Source organism: Acinonyx jubatus, chromosome D1 (genome assembly GCF_027475565.1).
Source record: "Acinonyx jubatus isolate Ajub_Pintada_27869175 chromosome D1, VMU_Ajub_asm_v1.0, whole genome shotgun sequence".
In the NCBI taxonomy this organism is placed as follows: Eukaryota; Metazoa; Chordata; class Mammalia; order Carnivora; family Felidae; genus Acinonyx; species Acinonyx jubatus.
Window position 1 is genome coordinate 10,264,894 of NC_069390.1, and position 5,259 is coordinate 10,270,152.

General features: G+C 40.1%; 1 long non-coding RNA gene across 1 annotated transcript; it reads right to left on the reverse strand.

Annotated features, from left to right (window-relative positions):
• Positions 1-419: 419 nt before the first annotated feature.
• On the reverse strand, positions 420-4,530 carry LOC106977910 (uncharacterized). The gene is made up of 2 exons (XR_003415945.2): positions 3,897-4,530; positions 420-1,214 (listed from the first exon to the last, which is right to left on the reverse strand). It is a non-coding gene; the product is annotated as an uncharacterized LOC106977910 (long non-coding RNA).
• Positions 4,531-5,259: the final 729 nt, after the last annotated feature.

Consider the following 5,259-nt stretch of genomic DNA (forward strand, 5'->3'; position numbering starts at 1 on the left):
TCTCACGGTTCATGAGTTCAAGCCCCTTGTTGGGCTCTGTGCTGACAGCTCGGAGCCTGGAGCCTGCTTCAGATTCTGTGTCTCCCTCTCTCTGCCCCTCCCCTGCTCACTCTCTCTCTCTCTCTCTCTCTCTCAAAAATGAATAAACTTCAAAAAAAATTAAAAGGTTTTAAATATCATCAAAGAAATACATCGTGGAAAACTATTTTTTTTAAGTTTATTTATTTAAGAGAGTGAGGAAGAGAGTATAAGCCAGGCTAGGGAGAGAGAGAGGGAGACAGAGGGATCCAAGCAGGCTCTGCACTGTCAGCGCAAAGCCAGACATGGGGCTTGAACCCACGATCTGTGAAATCATGACCTGAGCCGAAATCAAGTTGGATGCTTAACTGACTGAACCACCCAGGTGCCCTGGAAAACTGTTGTTTGGCTTTTTTAAATGTTTTTATTTTATTTTTGAGAGAGAGAGCGAGAGAGACAGAGCGCGAGCCAGGGAGGAGCAGACAGAGAAGGAGACACAGAATCCGAAGCAGGCTCCAGGCTCCGAGCTGTCAACACGGAGCCAGATGTGGGGCTCGAACTCACGAACCGTGAGGTCATAACCAGAGCCGAGGCTCGATGCTTAACCAACTGAGCCACCCAGGCGCCCCCAAAACTTTTCTTTTTAAATAGAAAGAAACAAGAATCCCAGCCAGCCCTACCACCCAGAGTATCATGGGTAATCCTTGTGTGCTGTCCATCGTTTGCTGGAATTTATAAAAAGAATCACTTCTGAAAGCAGCCTCAAATTCTATCTGATCTGCATACCAGAGTTGACTGAATGGTTCTCCTAGATGGTGGGCACCTGGTTCTAGTTTTTCCTTGCGATACAGATGCTAAAGGACATGCTTGTGCATATACGTTCATCCACACGGTGTTCTTAGCGGCTCCTACACGTGGGTCTCCTGTGCAGAAGCACAGGCATTTCTACTCTCGGCAAGTATTTCCCAATTGCTTTAAAAAGCCGCCTGTCAATTTACATTCCAACTTGCGAGCCGTCTTTTAAAAATATTTGCTAAATTAGTCATCTTTGCGCAGGCTGAAAATCGGGAGGCCAGGGCAGAGCTCCTGGGTGCTGTGGGCGTCACCTACGGTTGGCTTCACGACCTCCTGCATCCCTTCCAGTTTGATCCAACAAACATCAAAGGACATGAAAGGAGGGTTGTCACAAAGGCATCCTGAAATATTGGATGGAAAGACCGAGGGTCATAACTTACAGGCTCAAGGCAATTCTCCCCAAACCCAAACAATATTGATGTGTGTGTGATGGGAGGGAGGGTGGACTTAACTCGTTTTCAAGTTCACGTAAAGGATAAACTGATGAGAGTTACCAGGGACATTTTTCAAGAATGAGAGTGGTGAGAGAAAGCTCGCCTTTCTAATTCTTAAGCTTTTAGTATTCCACAAAAAGAGAAGAAGAAGGTGATACAGGGCAATATTTATCTGATTTAAGGACAAAAGAAAGACTCGCTAAACACCACTTGCTAAACACCACAATAACGCATTGTGGACAAAAATGTCAGCCGTCTGATAGCTAAGCACGTATTTGCAACATGTAATGGGAAGGCAGACTGCTGCTGTGGAGGTTCTTCAAAGAATTAACAACAGAAATACCCCATGATCCAGAAATCCCGCTGTAGGGTATACATCCAAAGAAAATGAAAACACTACGTGTCATAAGGCACCTGCACCACCATGTGCATTGCAGGATTATTTATAACAGCCAGGAAGTGGAAATAATCTAAGTGTCATCAGTGGATGAAAACATAAAGAAATGATGGTGTATATATATATACTGAATTATATATATATATATATATATATATATATATATATATATACTGAATATATATACTGAATATATATATACACTGAATATATATATACTGAATATATATACATTTTATACTGAATATATATATATCTATACATTTTATACTGAATATATATATATATATCTAATGGAATATATATCTAATGGAATATTATTCAGCCATAAGAAAGAATGAAATCTGGCCATTTGTGACCACATGGATGGACCTTAAGGGCACTATGCTAAGTGACATGAGTCAGGCAGAAAAAGACAAATACTGTATGATCTCACTTATAGGTGGAATCTAAAAAAAGAGAAACTCCCCCCAAGATCATAAACACAGAGAACAGTCGCCAGAGGAGGGGGTGGGGTGGGGTGGGGTGAGGGTGGGGGTGGGCGAAACGGGTGACGGGAATCAAAAAAAGAAAAATACCACTGGAGGCATTTTGTCCAACAGTCTTGGACTTTCACAGACGAAGACATTTAGATTAAAATAGGATTCCTCCATATTCTCATCCGATCAATATTTTAAAATGTCGATGTGGAGCTAATTATGTGTCAGATATTGTACAATGATAATAAAAAGTAGTCATACACTGTATTGAAGTTAATGATATTGCACCGATATTTTCCCACTGTTGACAATGTATCCTGGTTATCTAAGAGACTATTACTGGGGAGAGCTTGAAGGGCCCACAGGGACTCTACTTGGGCAATAGCTAACGAGTCAATCTATTTCAAAATAAGAGAGGTAATATAAACAAAAAGCACAACCAAAGAGCATCGTGAGCAAAAATTTAAGCTGATAACTGAGAGCACATATTTGCAACATGTAGGAAAAAAGACTAATATCCCTGGGATTTATTCATTTGCTTCACATTTACTGAGTGCTTATGATGGTTGAGGCATTGTTATAAATGCTGGAGATTCACAAATACATGAAATACTTTCATAGTTCCATAAGAAAAAAATGAGACTTTAACGGAAAAGTAGGTGAACATAAAAGCGATTTGCAAAGGAAAAGATAGTAACGGACGATCAGCAGATTTTAAACACCCAGCCTGAGCATCGTGAACCTGCAAGTTAAGTCAACAAGGAGGCATAACTTTGCACTCTAAAAATAGTTTAAATGTTTTAGAACAATTCAATTGAGTTTTGATCTGTTGAAGAGGAGACTGGTGAAAACATTTTAGAGATAATAGGGTTTTTTTAATTATTAAAAAATATGTGAAATTCTAGAAATTCTAACTCTGAGACTTTATCTTAAGCAAGATGAATGAATCAGAGATGCAGGCAAGATTTACTGAAAAGGATGATTATTATGGCATTCTCTCTCTCTCTCTCTCTGTCACACACACACACACACACACACACACACACACACACAGAAAGGGTCTCATCCAAAGTGCTCAACATTTGAATAATAGTTGAATAAATTAAGGTGCATCTGTATGTGGACTTTAAGTAGACATTAAAAACTTTGTTTTCTAAGGAATTTTAATGACATATTACTAGGTGAAGAAAACGTTAGGATGTAAAAATCCTATGAATTTTTAAATTATACGTCTTTAAAAGCATGCAGTGTTCCTATCCGTGTGTGTATGCAAAGGGCTGGACAGAAGTGATACATGTGGGCAAGATGCACAGCCGGTTGTTGGCTTTGGGGGAGACCTCTTCTTTCTCTTTTACAACGAGTATTTTGTTTTTGAATTTTTGCTAGGAGGAGGTAATGCTTTTGTAAATAGGAGCTGTTTTAGGAAGTTAACAGAGCACAATTAGCATCATCGAACACCCACACAGCCGTCTAGCAAAACACGCAGGAAGTAATTCTGGCATGTCGATGATGAGGATTTTGAGCTATATTTTTGTTCTTTTTTATATTTTCTGAATTTTCTATAAAATAAGTGTAGCTTTCATGGCCAGGAAGTGAACCACAGCTGGTATTATAGAACGTCTAGAACGTCTAGGTGACAACCCCCCCCCCCCGCCCCTAGTGATTTTTGCATGCTCAGGGTGTTCACAATCCCAGGAAACAGTATAAACTTACTTTAAACCATTGTTAGTTGCATTTCCAATCTTCAACCTCTAGATGCTTTTTCTCCTGAAATACCTGTAAACTTGAAACAATGTGTCCAATCGTTAGTGTGAAAAAAAGTGCAATAAATAATCGCTTTCCGAGACTTTCTGGACCCTCTGTAGCACCTGAGGACATCTAGCAAAGTATTTGAAAATTTAACATGCTGTTTACAAACGACTTTCGCTGGTGGAACTATACACATGGAAATACACACTTTGGAAGACAGTTTGATGTTGTTGCATACAGTTAAACACTCACGTGACAGATAGCACAATAATTCCGCTTCTGGGTGTTTACCCGAGAGAAATGAAAGCTATGTCCAGACACGGCTTGCCCATGAATGTTCCCAGCAGCACCGCTCATCACAGCTCCAAGCTGGAAACTGCCCACGTGCCCATCAACAGGCAGAGGGACAGAACTGGTATATATCCACACGTCATTGTAACAATAAAAAAGGACAGACAGCGATAACACTACCGCAGGATGGACCTCAGAACATGGCATTGAGGAAGAAAAGCAGACGCAGGAGTGCATATTGTACAATTCTATTTTTATAGGAGTTTGGAAATGACAAAGTCAGCCAGAGGGAAAGAAAGCCTCTGGGTGGTTGCCTGGGTCTGGGATGGAGGGCGTGACCAGGCAGGGCAGGAGGGATGTTTCTTTCTTTCTTTTTTCTTTCTTTCTTTCTTTTTTCTTTCTTTCTTTCTTTCTTTCTTTCTTTCTTTCTTTCTTTCTTTCTTTCTTTCTTTCTTTCTTTTCCTCCTCTTTCTTTCTTTCTTTCTTTCTTTCTTTCTTTCTTTCTTTCTTTCTTTCTTTCTTTCTTTCTCCTTCCCTCCCTCCCTCTTTCTTTCTCCCTCCCTCGCTTGCTTTCTTTCTTTCTTTCTTTCTTTTTTCTTTCTTTCATCTTTCCTTCTTTCTTTCTCTCTCTCCCTCCCTCTTTCTTTCTTTCTTTCTTTCTTTCTTTCTTTTGTCTTTCCTTCTTTATTATTTATTTTATTTATTCTCAAATTAGTTAACATACAGTGCAGTCTTGCTTTCAGAAGTAGAATCCAGGGATTCATAGGTAACATACAACACCCAGTGCTCATCCTGACAAGTGCCCCAGGAGGCAACTTTCTGGGGCGTGATGGAGATGTTCTCTGTCTTGACTGTGGTGGTGGTTACGTGAATATGTTTGTGAACATTTGTTCACCTGTGTGCTTCAAATGCATGCATTCTGTGGTGTGTAAATTATACCTCCGCAAGGTTGATTTTTTAAAAAGTGAGTTTATTCTATGCAGAGCCAGCTACATCATTAAGAAGGGGGCAGCAGACCAGTAAAGCATGCCTAGCG